We start from the raw sequence: 17,131 nt of genomic DNA, 5'->3' as shown, positions 1-17,131 counted from the left end.
AGACAGACATGTAGGCACCCTACTTCGGGAACCCCTACTATACACACATAAAGACACATACCACAAGCATCAGGTGAACATACATTGAGCGCATACACATACATGACACATACAAACATCAATACAACGTCACACTAACCCTCCACTCGAATTCTGTGTTTCCGTCTTTTATACTGGTCGTTTTGAACGTGCGGAATTTCTCGGTTATTGCCTAAGAAATAAAAAAAATATCTCCAGCATATTGATTTTTTTCCAGCAATGTCATACCTCTGAGGGTATTTTGAATGGCTCAGGGGATGAATCTCTTATTAAAAAGTAAACGCTCGATCATGCCGTAACTATTTGAAAGCCAATAAATCAAGCCGCTCCAATGCGGTTCGAAGCCACGAGTTTGTTTCCCGCACGGGCAGGTCGTAGCCTGTATTTCTACTGTAGTTTTTGTTTTTTTCTATTTGTGCTGTTCGCGCACGGCTGCAATTGTCGTCTTGAATTAATCTCTGTAAAGCGGATATTCACTCAGCTGGAAGGGATGCTTCACAGGCAGAGAAATCGCTTTTCGATACACTTGAATGCAGTCCCAGCAACGACTTGCGGCAGGTGTTAAGTGTACGGAGCTACGCCGTGGCGAGCTCGAAAACTGCTAGCGCTCATCCCAGCGCGCCACTTGGAGGGCAGTTTCTCCAGGAACCGTAGTATATTTAAACAGCAAAATAGAGGGTCTTTTTTTTTAAATTTTACCTATTATTTTTTAATTCTAAAATTCCACACTGTAAACATACGTACTTTCCGTCATAATTTCGTGCTGTTCAGTCCTTTCCCCAGAGCGCAATCGCCCTCGGGGAGGAGACAATTAACAGTCACATTGGCCACTGTACGTTAGGAGCCTGCTGTTCAGATCAGCGTTCCAACATGACTATCAGCACGTCGATCGATTACACCTAATCCCTCGAGTGGTCTTAAACTTTTTAATGTAAAGCGGAATGTCAACCTGCGACACCCCGCCCCCTCCGATCACGGCCCGACCAGCGGCATCAATGCCCGACAGTTTACGTCATCTCATCTTGTTACACCAGTGATAGGGGAACACACGGTCACACCGGCGATAATTCCAGTCTTCTTTTCACAACCCACAACACTGCCATCACAATGATGCTGCTATTTTGCTTAGGGTGACCACCTTCCTGCTAGAAATGCGGGACACGCGGGCAGAAGGGGGGGGGGGGGGATTTATTAAGACGCAAACAACGAACCAAGGCTCTGTTAACACATTTATTATCCCGTACTGTTTGTACACCTGCAATTGCGTATTGCATCAATTAAGCTCAAATAATTTTCACTACCAGTGATAGATTATTTTTAATGCCAAAGATGGTATTACATTTGCCGAAGTTGAAAACATAAAAATCGACTGTACCAGAACTTAATGCATCAGATGGAAATAAGAAACAGTAAATATTTTTCTGGTTATTGTTTCCTGTCACGCTTACTTCTGTCAACATGGTCCTACACCAATTTTTAACATTATGTTCCTTTTTTGACCGTTGCATGTGTGGCTGCCTTCACTAAAAAAAAAAAAAAAAAGAAATCCACAGCACATCTTTCGCATTGGCACGGCAATTTGAAAATAATTACAATATTTTATATTTAAACTTTTGGTGAGAACTTTTTCGTACAATATTTTCCCACCAAAGGGAGAGGCACAACGGCGCATGCGTCCCGCAAGGCCCAGCAACGCAAAATCCCCAATGTTGCGTGCGTACGCAATACGCTAGCCCTTCTATTCCGTTCTGCGCATGCGCACTCACGACTCGCAATCTCATTGCGTACGCAAAGCTATAGCGTATACGGTCCACTAAAACTGTCTAATTACTAGCGACCTCCGCACTTCCCCGTGCCCCATTTTTCGGCAGCACCGTGAGTTGCGGAGCGAATTTTATGGTAGTGTGAAATGCGGGACATTTTGTAGATTTGGGACTTTTTCGGCGGGTCGTGGGACACGAGCCTTCAATGCGGGACAGTCCCGCGAGTCGCGGGACGGCTGGTCACCCTAATGTTGCTGACACGCAGAAATACAGAACTACGTTGAACGCCGGTCGGCACTCGGCATCGGAAAACAGAACCGAACTCTGCACAGAAGGCAGCCGGCAGCAAAACCTGCCTGTCTTGGACGCAGTTTCTGCGATTTCCATAACTTCGAAAACGTCGACACTGTTCCGCGTTGTTCCGCCTCCGCGTGGGCCCCGCAATCCGGAGACTGCCATCTTACCCTGCAGTGTCCGTAGCGCTGCTGGCACTACTCCGGATCTTCGCTGTTCGTTTGCTCGTTTGATAAAATTGGTGGTAAAAACGTCAATGCAACCGAAATGTTCTGCACGTTTGGACTAGAAGAGGGAATTACAGGTGGCCTTCGCTGCCGCTGAAGCTCAATCAACTCAACAACATTTATAAAACAACGTGCGCGACGTGCTCGAAAAACGAAACCGAAAGACGATGAGTCGGGAGGGCAAAAGCTTTCTACCGTCTGCCTGGAGAAGGAGGAAAACGTTTCGTTCCTCCCTTTTTCTCGTGTCCGCTTGGGGGCGCGTCAGTGGAAGGGAGGAAGACGCGCCGTTGCTACCTTTTTCCTCCATTTTTTCTTAAGGCCCGTTCACACGATGCATATTTCTCGCGCATCTAGTGTCGCGAAATGTAGTTTCGCGAAATGGTTGCGCCGTCTGAACGAGTCCGAAAAGGACGCGCGCATCTAAAAAAAGTTGCGCGCACACCTCGCTTCTGGAGCGAGCTTTTGCTGAAACTTTGTCAAGTCCTGTCAATCACTCTAAGGGCACCGCCAATGGCCGCTCAGAAACGCTCTCGCGTGGCCTTTGAGGGGGGAGCGAGCTGTTTTAGAAGACCACTTCACTGCCGGTGTTGTAGCGGAGCCAAATCCGAAAAAAACCGAAACCACGAACGTTGGATACTGCCGGCGCTTCCGCAAGCACGTCAAGCACCACTGAAGGAAAAGTGAGTAGCATATCGGAAAAAAAATCCAGCGATGGACGAAGACAATTAGCGGGGGTTGGCGAGATTAGAATAGTGCTCATAGCGTTGTTGTCACGACGATACCGCTGGATAAGATACCATCGAGTAAACTGAAACCAAGTTTGCTTTGTTTACAAGCGAACGTGAAATTATGTGCGCTCTCTGAACCAGTTGGCACAGTAAACTCGGGGCAGACATGTGCGCCGAGAAGTAACCAGATTGGGCACGTAGCGTTTCTATGAATACCATGTGCATTGATAGGAGCTTTGGCAATCTGCGTACGGGCTCGGCGCCGGCACATGTCCTGCACGTACAGGTTGCCGCCTCAATCTGCTTAGCGCACACGCGAGATCGCTCCAAGTAGTGCAGTATCTGAGAAAAAAAAATTAAAGTGAATTGACTGCATAAAATGCGCAAAGCAGGTCCCCAGATAAATAGCGATCTGATTCGGAGCTCACTCAAAACGGTGCATCGGTGTGTGTTGTTGTTGCACGTGAAGCGGAACGTGTGAACGAGCACATTTCGCGAAACTTGAGTGTCGCGAAACTGTTGCGCGCCTAAAAGATGCATCGTGTGAACAGACCTTTAGAGTGTATAGATCTCCCCCAGCCGATGGTAACGTAGCGCCGCCGCGTACATCCAGGACCCTGCCACGCTCGCCACTCCACAGGAATGCATGGCGCGTTTCGGCGCCTGATCTCGCTACCCCTCCTCTAGTTCACTGTATCCGGGCCACTCCAGAATCGAGTCGCGGATCGTTTACTCGCGATGTCACGTGGTACAATCCGCTGACGCAAGGGACAGGTTACTCGGGTAAGATTTCAAACATACCCTACACTTCGTCTCAACTTAGCATAGATTAACTGCAAAGGCTGTGCAACCCCATTGAAAAATCTTATTTGTATGAGAAATTTCTGTGTCCAATAAACGCATGAATCATACAAGATATGTAAGAACATATAAGAAACATATAAGAAACTTGCGAGAAGTTACTTATAAGTTTCTTATATGATTCTTGTCCTTATGTATCTTATATAGTTCTTATATGGTTCGTATATGTTCTTATATATCTAGTATGGTTCATATGTGTCTATTGGACAGAATAAATTTCTCGTACAAATGGTTTGTTCTAGTAGGGAAGGGCGAGCGGCTAGCCTTGACTGCCTTGATTGGAGCACTCGCTCAACGAGCGCTCGTGCAGCCGCCGAGGCTTCATCCGAACTCGCGCTTTCAGCATGCGCGGCTACTATTAGCGGCGAGATGTTTTAGTGGCGCCCTCCTACGGTTCCCTCTTGTGATGTCATTATCTTGAAAACAAGAAGTTCGATGGTGTTTGTAAATAGCATGGTGGAAGCTTGAAATCATTGCGCTCTTAAAGGAACACTGCCAACACCGTCAAAATTAAAGTTCTTTCATTCCTCTTATTTCCGTCGATAATAAATCCTTTTTTGACGTCATAGTCAGCGTTCGGCCAATCGTGGAAGGCCGACCACAGAGACGCTTTCGGTCGCGCACGTCGCCAATAGTCCACGATAAAGTGAGACGAAGTGTCGGTGTGCTGAGGTAGTTTCTGGTGCACGTGAGCAGCACTCGTGGCCGCAAAAAATAACTATAGCAAAAAACGTTGAATTCATGGTGTTCGTGGCTCAGCGTGCCTCGCTGTTCTATTTGTCTTCCTCCTGCGTGACTTCACGAGGGCTTACTACTTAAGAATGGCAGATGCGACTGCCAAGATTAACACGTCAAGGAGGTCCAGACTGGACCAGTTCACGCAAGCAGCTAATCTGTGGTTTCTGAAGCGATGTGACACCCTCCTTAATATCGGCATCGTTTGCGTGGTAGTCCTCGTGGTTGTTGACGGCTTCCTTCTGTACGGCTACCTCCATCCGAAAAAGAGGGCCACGAAGGCTGTCCAAACCAAGCGGCCTCCAGAGCCACCAGTGCCGATCGATGACGGTGTCCATCAACTTCTGGTGAGCCATTCGCTATGCGTAACCCAGAAAAATTAAGTGAGTAGATGGCATTCGCCGGCGCTGTAGTGCGCTGCTGTTCATGAAGTTCCGGAACAAAATTCCGATAACACTCTCCAAGATGAATTTAGTGACATCAAGGGGATATATAAAACCATATAGGGCCCTTTTGGAAGTGTGCTCTGCTTCGGAAGCTGTGAAATTCCTGCACAATGACGGATATAGTAGTTGTACTCCCAAATTTGGAACAGTATAAATGTTTACATTCAACTTCACCTCCCCCTTGTGTAGTGGCGATTTCCGCGGTGCAGGTTGTTTCGTCATTCTGCAGTAGTTGATGAAAATAATCCCTGGAGAAGGGGAACAAGAGGGACAAAGGACAAACATAAATATACAAACACAGCTAGGTGTGACTGGTGAGCGACCGAAAAAATCCGCCTAATCCGGGTACCGAACCCGGGACCTCTCCATTACAGGTGGAGCGCTCTACCAACTGAGCTAACCAGGGGTTAGACGTCAGTAGAGCAAACGGTTTTTATCAGTTGCCACCAGTCTAACACCAACAAGGGTGAAGCTTGCAAGTTAAGGTTGTGATTATAATGCAATTAAATGCAAAGGTGCAAGCGAGCTGGACAAGAATGATGAAAATAATCCCTAGAGAAGGGGAACAAGAGGGACAAAGGACAAACATAAATATACAAACACAGCTAGGTGTGACTGGTGAGCGACCGAAAAAATCCGCCTAATCCGGGTACCGAACCCGGGACCTCTCCATTACAGGTGGAGCGCTCTACCAACTGAGCTAACCAGGGGTTAGACGTCAGTAGAGCAAACGGTTTTTATCAGTTGCCACCAGTCTAACACCAACAAGGGTGAAGCTTGTAAGTTAAGGTTGTGATTATAATGCAATTAAATGCAAAGGTGCAAGCGAGCTGGACAAGAATGATGAAAATAATCCCTAGAGAAGGGGAACAAGAGGGACAAAGGACAAACATAAATCTCCAAACACAGCTAGGTGACTGGTGAGCGACCGAAAAAATCCGCCTGGTCCGGGTCGCTCACCAGTCGCCTAGCTGTGTTTGGAGATTTATGTTTGTCCTTTTCTCCTCTTGTTCCCCTTCTCTAGGGATTATTTTCATCATTCTTGTCCAGCTCGCTGGCACCTTTGTATTTAATTGCATTATAATTGCAGTAGTGGCATCTTTTTTAAAAATAGGCATGCGACTTTCGAGTGGGCTACACTGGTTTTGATTGTTACGCAACGTCACTAAATCCGAAGCTTCTTGGTCGTGGTGTAATTTCAAGGATAGAGGCGGACTCCTTCGCAAAAGCATGCTGTCATGGGATGGCAATGTTGACAGAGTAGGAGCGATCTGTCCTGCAGGGTGACCATAGTCCAGTGTGGCCCTCGTGCACTCGACTCGATTAAAATAAACGCCTTGACGAACATTCGGGTTGGGGCTCGTTTCCAGTCGCCGTACTGACGGGAGTAGCCGAACTCTAAAGCCGGTGTCACACTGCTCATACATCATACAAAAGGCAGTTCGCAAACACGATTCACCGCAATATCCGTGGTTCGAATGCCACGTGCCAAGTTTCCCCCTTGAACTCATTGCCAAGCAGCATTCCAAGCACGGATCTCGGGGTGACTCGCGTTCGAATCTGTAAGCAGACTCTCTTTTTAATGGTGTATATGGAGTGTCACCCCGACTTAAAAATATACGTAGTGCCGCACGTGCTGCGTACATTGCCAATGACCGCCAATGACTGTTACCTTTGTCACAAAATAAGCCACGCTTAGACTACTGACCCAGGCACCCCACTCACCGATTGTTTTGAGGGTGCAACCATCTTGTTGCTTAGAGCAGAGCGGCACGTGGAGCGAAAGCTCGCGCTGCAGAACCCAGAGATCCTGAGTTCCATCTTACCGGTATGTGGTCGTGTATCACGACTGCGTGATGCACGTTAAAGACCCCAGGCTAGTGGTTGTACTGCACTGGCTAAATTGTTCATCTACAGCTGAGACACTAGTCGCCCGTTGAGGCAAACTAAGTTCTGGGTGTATGTACATACCCCCGATTTACTTTTGTTTTTCGCGCAAAGCGGGAGTAGCTGGCGATAGTTGAGATTTAAAAATGCGACTTCCTTAGCTTTGGACACGATGCCAGGAATCTGATATCGCTTACTCTGTCGCAAACCTTTTAAACGTTTCCGAAGGACAAAAAGATAATGTTTTAAATCAAGATTCAGGTAACGGCAACGACCAGCCAACCGAGGCGATCAGATCTGGCCCCAGATTACGTGACCGCGCGTTCTGACTTGGAGTCGATATTTCACGAAGAAAGGAAGGAGTGAACAGGCTCTGATTATAACCTGTTGACACATCAAGTCTACAGGGAAAGCTGCGCATCTAGCGTGAGCTTTCTATCTTTGATAACATGTCGAGGCATGCGCAGCCAAAGTACAATGGAAGGCAACGATCACGTGCTCAAGTCGGAGTGTGTGCATCTGCACATCACAGCCACGCCGTGATGTTTATTCATGCGGAAATTGATTAGGCAATGGTATGCAGTGTACATCCATGTTCTGGCACATTTTTCGACCCTTACTTTAAATGCGAAAGCATTAACTTTCCCTTGGAGTGAGCCGACGTCATCAGCTGCCGCGCCAAACGGCAAATAAATTCCCCTGTCCAAGGGAAGCCGAAATGTGAAGTCTCCCAGCTTTGAAGCCGCGAAAAAAGCCAAGCCAAACGGCAAATAAATTCACCTCTCCAAGTGAAACCGAAATCTAATGGATAGGACTCCCTTTGGCTGGCGCGCGTCATAGTTTCAACGAACGAGGATCCCATTGGCCCAGGCGCGCCAGTTTCAAGGAGAGCCACCCCATGGCGCTACTTGCCCGCGGCAGAGCGCTTCGGAAAAAGAAAGCGTTTGGCGGGCGGGGGCAGGCGGGGCTTTCTAGAGAGAGCCCGCTCGAGCATGTTCCGCAGCGCGGCGCGGCCACTTCACGAGAACGCGCACAAGAACGACATTCATGCTTTCACCGTCACAACTCATACGAAGTGCTTAGATGTACGTCGAGCCTTTTGTTCTTTACGACTAGTATAGTAAAAAATGAGAGACGTTGATAATTCTCTGTATTGTCGAATTAGAGCGCAGCTCTTCAGGAAAAAGAAGGGAGGGTACGGCGGAAGGGTGTTCCCCTCCCCTCCCTCCGTACCCTCCCCTCCTCCTCCGCTGTTCCTCTCCCATTTAGCGGGAAATTTTCCCTAAGTTTTCCGGTAAAATTAGCGAAAATTTTCATGCTAAATTTAACGGGGAAATTTCCGGCTAAATTTAGCGGAAGATTTACAGATATTTTCCGGCTAAATTTAGCGGAACATTTTTAAGCTGAATTTAGTGTAAATTTAGTGAATTTAGTGACGTCACATTTGTTCACGTTACGTCACACGTGGCGTCACGTGGGACGTCACGAGGGTAAAATTTTTCTGCTAAATCTGGCGGGAATTTTTCGCTAAATTTAGTGGGCAAATTTACCCGCTAAGTTTAGCGGTAAAATTTTCCCTGGTTGAGTGGCGTCACGTGTGACGCCACTCAACCCGGTAACTCGGGAGGGTAGAATTTTCACGCAAAATTTGGCGGGAAGTTTTTCCGCTAAACTTAATAGAAATATTTCCCCACTACATTTAGCGGAAAAATTTCCCCGATAAATTTAGCGTGGAAACGCCCCATAATGCAACGCGAAGTTACGCCGACGGTGGCGCCGGAGGCGACGCAACTCAGCCCGGAAAAAGCGCCTAAAAGCTGCGCTCTAAAAAAAAAAAAAAAAAATCTTTTAGCTTTTTTACTTTGGTGAAGACGGAAGACCAGCGGAACTGTACAATGGAAAGTAACGGACAGGCGCAAGTCGGCAAGCCAGAGTGGAAAGGCTGCCGCCATCTATGAGCGACTGCGGCAACCAGATACGTGGCCTGCTGCCGTCGCTCAAGATGGCGGTAGGTGTCCAGGCGGTAGGTGGTAGGTGTTCTTTGCGGGGGACACGATCCTGGGGAAACTAGCCCTTAACAGCTGCGTTGTAAAAAAACAACAACAAAAGAACACAACTAAAGACAAGCATTCGCATTTGTCGGGCTGCATTTTATACACACGCACACGCACACGGAAGCACACAGAAATAAGGACACACACGCACGCGCGCGCGCGTTATGTACATATATAAAGGTCCACACACACACAGAGAGACACACACACACCAGCGGCGAAAGCGCGCGCAAGCACGAACGCACAAATAAAGTTTACGACTTGTGAGCGTACTCCCAAAACCGATTTACGAAAGCGCACATCCGCGTTTTTTATTTTTTATTTATTTATTTCAATACCTTCAAAGCCACACGGCATTACAGAAGGGAGTGAGGGGAAAACCAAAGCACAAAAAATAGAATTCAACACATATTAGTTAACATAATAGTTTTCAGTGGCAGACTTGAATGCAGGAGCGTCTGTGATTGTGGCGATGGAGGTGGGCAGGTGGTTCCAGTCATTAGTAGTCCTTGGGATAAAAGAATCAAAAAAGAGCTTGGTGCGACTGAAAGGAACGTTGACTTTATGGTGATGATCATTTCGATGCGATACATACGATGGTTCAGAAAAAAGCTCTTCACTTAGATGCTGGTTGTGATGATAAATTTTGTAAAATAAGGAAAAACGAGACAATTTTCTACGCAATGAAAGATTCGGAAGATGTAAAGTTAGTTTCATGGATGATACACTGGAAAAACGTGAGAAATTAGACAAAATAAAACGTGCGCCACGATTTTGTACGGATTCAATTTGATCAATTAGAATGTCATGGCCTGGTGTCTGTAAATACTTTAATTAGAAATTCGTGGCCTGTTGTCTATAAATCCTGTATTGCATGGTATACGACGATCTTGAAGCTACTGGCACGAGTCTGTGGCTTCAGCGGGGTCTTTTTTGCAGGAAAGCTAGTGTAACTCGATGGCTAACTTGAGACACAGGCTCGAGAAAGCTTCTCTTGCCAAGTCAGAGACTTGTGCCGCCATCTCCAACTAAAGTCACTAGATCCGGTGACGTTATCTCCAATCACTCCAGAACTCTTGAGATCACATGACTGCTCGTTCATGCATCCGAGTATTGAGTTTTTTCTTTGTACAATCTAACACCAAACAAATAGTCACTTGCGTGTTGAGAGAGATCCGTTCGTGTTGAGACCCCTTTATTTTGAGATAGTACCCTCTTTTATAGGGAGTTTTCGTAGATGGTTTTAGCCTTACCACATGCTGTCCGCCACCAGCTACGATACCCTCAACTCTGTAGACAAGGCCATCGGCGCGGAGCCGCAGTAGCGGCTTCCTCGTTGCGGAGGGCTTAGCGGAGGCGGAAACGCGGTCTACGAAGGCTCCCTAACGTTTGTTTGCGCAAATACGAACAGTACTACATGCTGCGTCCAACGCGCAAGCTTATGTGGGCTTTAAATTGTTCTATATATAAATGCCAACTAAATCAAGAGTGTAAGAACGAAAATACAGTGAGTGCTAAGGCGAGCTGGAGATAGTTGAGCATATTGCGGAAAAGCAGAGCCTGCATTGAGAAAGACGTAAAACAATTTACGAGTCGAAGTAAAAGAAACGTGAGGGGACGTCCGAATTGAAACGTTCACCTCCCGTGACTTTTTCTGTGACTTTGAAGTTTCTTCTTTTTTCTTTTTATCATTCTGAGGTTTTGAACAATATGATCTAAATTGTATTTTGTTGTTAATTATAACGTAATCGAGAACGCACATCTGTTCCTAAACAGGAACAACTTCAGGTCAAGGACAAGCCGGCGGAGAAACGGCTGTGCGAGACCCCCGGCTGTCTCTGGCTCCAAGATTACTTGGAGGCAAGTAGGAGATCAGTCGAGCCCTGCGACAACTTCTACGAGCACGTATGCGGCAAGCGGAGTCGATCTCTTCTCCTCGACTCCCAGCGTAGGCTGGAGAGTGCCGTGGCAACGTCCCTTCTGGAAACGATCGAGAACGAGCCACAACCCAACGCCTCTTTGTTCCTCGAGCGCTGCCTGCACCGGGAGACCGTGTCCGAAATGACCCGTCATAAACGGTAGGCTATCGTTGTTCGCGGAGGGCACTGACGGAAGGAAAACTGCAGGAAAGAGTTTCACTTGTCCCACCTTCGGGGCGAGCATCCTGCATTCGATGACGGTTCGCCGTCTCGTAAGCTTCGAGCGCGCACGCGCAGCCAGTCTCGTACATGTTGTACAATTAGAATTCCGCCTCAATTAGATTACTCGATTACTCAAAAAGGAAAGTAATTTGCCTTTACTTGAAAAAGCAACCTTTACTTTTTCGACTGTTTCAGAGTTTCGAAACGGCAGATTTTTCTGCAGGTTCGAAAACGGGTACCGTCCAATATTGGATAAGGGTCATCGAGCTATAAGTAACTGTAATAGCGAGTTTTACCGAACCGTTTCTGCACATCCGATATGGTGGGATCTGCCGTCAGGTACACGTGAACTGCGCGTGTGGTAGCACACGGGCAGTTCGTACCGGAGGGCCTATCGTGCTGTAACGGATGTGCAAAAAACCGTTCCCTACAAATCTCTATTATTAGAGAGTTTTAGGAAACCGTCTTTCCACATCCGATACGATACGATGCGTCCTCCGGTAAGAACCGCGGATATGCGAGTGTTCTGCGGTAGCTCATGCGCTGTGCGTACCGGAGTGCCCATCGTATCGTATAGGATGTGGAAGATTGGTTCCCTAATACTGGCACCATGACAGAACAGCACACGACATAACAGCACGCGACAAAACAGCACGGTCAAAACAGCACGCGTCAAAACAGCACAGCGTCAAAACAGCACGGCGACAAAACAGCACGCGTCAAAATAGCACGCGACAAAACAGCACAGCGCCGAAACGGCACAGCGACAGAAAAGCACGTGCCAAAACAGCACGGCGTCAAAACAGCACGACGTCAAAGAAGCACAGCGACAAAATAGCACAGCGTCAAAACATGACATAGACAATATAGCTAGAGTTCGGCGTTTCCGGTTTGTATTATTTGAAATTCCGCGCACCTTTTTTTCGGTTTTTATTCCAAACAAAAGTTTTCGGTTTATTGCGGCGAATATTTGTAGACTCATACACTTCTCACTTATATTAGGTTTATTGACGAAACCCAGCATACTAACCAAAATGCAAGAATTATAAAGCGTTTGTGTAAAATGTATATTGAGTACCAGGTACTGGTTTGCTTATTTGTTGCCGTCTTTGGCAGCCGACGCGACCTGTTCTGTGAGACGCACTGGGGCCCTGTTGTGATCTGACATTATCGTCGTGTGCTCGTATTTGTAGACAGGACGAGCATGAGCTTCAGTACCACTTCGGTCGGAGAGGCAAATATCAAAATGGAGAAATTAGGAAGCATTGTACTCGGTGCGCTTTCCCCCGTTTTCACGACTGCGAGAGGTGATAAATTCGCACCGACGGCAGAAATGACAATAAAGCACTCGTATTTATACCGTCCTATAGTAGACGGAACCTAGGGGTGTTAAACAATGCGCGGCATTTATGGACGCTCTTGATTTCCGTTGTTTGATTTCACGATTAAACTCTCTTCATTTAACGAAAAATTCGGCACAAATCCCTATCAGGTGAAAAACCCAGATTTCTTCCTGAAGACCCCTGCGCCCCCAGAGCTTTTGTTGAAAGTTGAACCGATCTCGCAGACAAGCTGAAAGCTGCGAAAGGAAGTGGTCATATGGTCAGTAATGAGTAAGGTTCCGTGTTTTCGGAGTTTAGTTTTCGTCAAGTTAAGGAGGGTGTTTTTCTGAGTTCATTTTTTTGCCGAAAATTCTGAGTTTATCAGAGTTTAGTTTTCTTTCATTCCGAATTCTCCGAAATTCGGAGCTTAATTTCGCAGTGTTTCTTATTAAAAATAAACAAATAATATCCAAATGTAAACGTATGCTGGACAAAAAAAAAAAAAAAAAAAAAAACGCGATTGTATTAATTAATATTTTCTTCAGTTGGATTTGGCGTTGGTGCCATTACTACTGGCAATACTAATTTGTCCTAGAACAAAAGTGGCACACAAGTGTTATTTCAATAAATGTCGATACCTTAAAATCAATAACCTACTGGAGGTAGTCGCTGGGAAGCCTTTATTCATTCTAGGCTATTCCATCAACCTACCGCGCGGCCGCAAGAGGTAGAGTGGAAAAGGATGAAATAGAGAAGTTTCAACTGTCCTCTTCCCCACTTTATGTAATTTCTATGGTTTATAACTTTCACGGTTACAAAAACACAGCCTCTCCTTCCTTTTAGGCACAAATAGTATGACCCAAACCGGAAACATAAACAGTGATTTTTGTCTTGACCCGATAGTACAATGACCTGTTGTCCTGACCGAAATTTGAAAGACATGTGTGGTGGCATTTTCCCAGGACCATTTACTCTACGCGGTGATTAAACCATTAATTGTAAAATATATTTGTGTGTGTGTGTGGGGGGGGGGGGGGGGATGGGCACATCGAAGTTCAGAGTTTATCAGATAAATCCGAATAGACGAAACTTTTACCGGCGGGTGTGTTTCGAATTTATTCGAAAACACGAAACCTTAGTTATGAGTCACATTCTCCCCCCTCCCCCCCACCCCACACATACACCACTCCAAACGCCCTCGAAAATACTGAACTTTTTCAGTTAGGATCGAATTTCGAAAAATGAATTCGGCGTACTTTTACCGGTTATATCCGGTTTCACCCGAAAACGCTGAACCCTAAATATAGCGTTTGAAGTTAAGAAATGCACCTCTCAAATAAGGCACTGTAAAGGTATCGAGGTTCTATGCCAATTCGTCGAAAGCCAACTCGTCGACGGCCAATTTTTCGAATCTGTTCTTTTGGAAGCAAGTTCAGAGTAAGGAGTATACTTGATGCGCGCATGACGGTTCCCTGGGCAGTACTGAAGCCCCCGCTGCTCCTTATTCTGGCCAGTTTGTAGCGTGAGCTACACTGGCCGAGGTTGAGCAGTTTCGCGTGGCTCGCATAATCAGCCGTGCTCCATGCTGCGCATGCGCGAGGAGCAGTGACGTCACACGGTGCACAGCTGGCGCGCCGGAGCCGCCGCCGCCGTGCCCGCCGCGCCGGTCTGCGCATTCCAGAGTGACGTCATAGCCGCGGCAGACGCACTGGCGCCACCGCGTGCCCAGCTGTACGCCTCCGTTGCGCAGTAGCCAAGTCTGACGCTGCTAAGGAGCCGCTTGATAGCGCCTCTCATTTTATGCGTATAAGCTCACGCTACGTATAGGGAGTATTCACTGGCGGCCATAGCTGTGAGCGCGAATTCTGAGCGCTTGATGATGACGAGCTTCCACAGTTCTTTTGCAACGTGCATTTCGCACCATCGAGAGTGCCGGTCTTAGGAGCCTATTGATGTGAGCTCCCTCTGAGCATGCGCTTTAAACAGCACCCACAAATATGGCGTCAAGTGAATACAACCTATAGCCGAGCTAAGCCACCGCAATTTTTTCGAGCAGTATTGCTCATTTTGACGCGCGAGTTTTCTGGTGATATCATCTAGAATGAATAATTCAATCGCACGGCAATGTGCTGTCGTTAGTTGTTAAAAAAAAAAAAAGAAAGCGTGTGCGGCAACGGTGTGTTCAGCCCATGCTGCAGTGTAAGGCCACAGCATTGAGGCTGCGGCATGTAACTGCTTCACCGGTTTCCACTCGATCAAGGCCTTCGTCGGCAATGATCTGTGAATTTAACTCAAAACGTACAACTTCTCGCCTGCAAGCTCCAGCCGCGTGTTTCGAGGAGATTTTATTCACGGCGAATATACCCCACAGAATCGGTGCCCATGGTACACCTTGAATACGCTCCACATTAAAGTCACCTTATCTTACCGGTTCTATCAATGCATCTGTAATCGGCGCATCTCCCGCTTTCTTTTTTTTTTTTTTTTTGAGGGTGGGGGCGTTCTACGCTTAGGTGGATGATTACGAAACGAGGAGTACTACGGAACCTCACCGGACCGCCACAAACCAGGCAGTTCATACCTTGAACTTATGGATATCCTTTTCCCAATGACTTTTCCTCTTTCCCTGATACTTCAAAAAAGACTGGACAACGCAGCCAACTTCGACGCGAAGGTATCCTCTCTAACTACCCAATTTCTTCAAAGATTAGAGTAGTTAAGTAGGAGTAACTACTGCTAACTTTATTTGTTTTTAGCAATCACACAGCACCAGCACTCGGGACACTGACTTGAGTGCGATCCCGTCGCCACAAGCGTACATTTTTTTTTATCGTTTCTCCACTAGCTGTTAAATAATGCCATGCAACGTCCAACCCTTTTTCTTTACGTTCTGTTTTGTTTTCATAAAACGCTACCTATTACAGCCTTTTTACAGGCGTGCTGTTTTGTCGCTGTGCTGTTTTGACGCCGTGCTGTTTTGGCGCGTGCTCTTCTGTCGCTGTGCCGTTTTCACGCCGTGCTGTTTTGTCGCGTGCTATTTTGACGTGTGCTGTTTTGTCGCCGTGCTCTTTTGACGCTGTGCTGTTTTGACGCGTGCTGTTTTGACTGTGCTGTTTTGTCGTGTGCTGTTTTGTCGTGTGCTGTTCTGTCGCGTTCCCCCTAATACTCCCTTTTTAGGGTACCGTTTTTGCACATCGATAAGGCATGGCGGGCCCTCCGGTACGAACGGCCCATGCGGTACCACAGAAGACTCCCACATGCGTAGTGCGTACCGGAAGGCCCATCGTTCCGTATTGGATGAGCAATACGGTTCCCTAAAACTCCCTATTAATCCACCAATTTCCGTAGGCCATCTTGATGTCGGAGGGTTGGTTCGTGCATTCCTTCGCAGGAAACTTGCACAAATTGCGCATCAGAAAGGAGAGTCAAAAATAGTAACGGTCAGAAATAATTTCTGTTCTCTTTTACGAACTTACTCTGGAAAAAAATTGATTACGAGTGATTTGATTCCTTGTAATGAGCACAACTGCAAGTCTGTGCGCAGCCACTGTACGGCGAAAGGCAAGCAGCGCGTGCTGGACGACGGATATTCGAAAGAGACGCCCTCCGATCTCCTTGCCAGTGGCTTTAGTTAAAAGAAAATCTGTCGTTTTTAACTTAATTTAGTAAAATGCTGGCCAGGAACATGATTATTTTTACACTGTAAATTTTTCGCTATCCTCTATCCGAACTCAAAGTTCGGATAGCGATAGCTATCCGAACTTTTGAGTTCGGATAGCTATCGCTATCCGAACTCAAAAAAAAAAAAAAAAGGTTTAGTTTGTGAAGTACCTTAATAGGACGGTTAGGTCGCAGACTGAAATTTTTCCGAGAGGGAAACTTCATAGCGCAAGATTTACACTGTGAGCCACATTTTACCTTGGGAAAGATTTTGATATTTTTGTATGTCTCCTCAGTTTTATACAACACATTTGCGGTCCAGGATTTCAGACATACGTCACGAAATAAAGTTCTCCCTAGAAATTATTTTAATTGCAGTATCTACGTCCGAAAGAAATGTAGCAAACATAAATAAGCACGTCGCGATACTCTATATTGCGTTTTGTGACCAAAACATTGCGCTAAAATTGGCTTCTTAGGGAAAGCTGAATTTGCGATATACGTGTTATATACAGGTAGTAGTAGTAGTAAACAGTCTTTGTTTACCCAAAAAGGTATAGCAACAGTTCGGGAGACTCTTCGAGGTCACCCACCAGCCATCCCTCAGACGGAGGTCCGAACCCCTTGGGTCCCGGTGGCGTCCTCGGCCATTTGGACTAAGTGTTCCTGCAACTTTGGGTCGGTGAAGTGGAGTAGAGCTTCCCAGCTCTCTCGGCTGTTGATTTTCTCAAGCAGGGGTTGTGTCTCCCGGTCGATCCGGCTGCATACCCACATCATGTGCCGAAGGTTAGCTTTAAGCGCGAAACACATGTATGACGAAACCGTCCGATCTGACGTCCGATCAGGCAATACGACGGTCGAAGGCGAGGGTTTTCAACACTCTCCAGTGCTACGAAAACCCTCGCCCCCGAAGGTCATTCCGGCAGTACGCACGTCGGATCGGACAGTTCCGTCGTACATATGTTTCGTGCTTT

The sequence above is a fragment of the Ixodes scapularis genome, unplaced genomic scaffold (assembly GCF_016920785.2).
Source record: "Ixodes scapularis isolate PalLabHiFi unplaced genomic scaffold, ASM1692078v2 PGA_scaffold4__175_contigs__length_147842914, whole genome shotgun sequence".
Taxonomy (NCBI): domain Eukaryota; kingdom Metazoa; phylum Arthropoda; class Arachnida; order Ixodida; family Ixodidae; genus Ixodes; species Ixodes scapularis.
Note: the sequence above shows the minus strand (reverse complement) of the source record.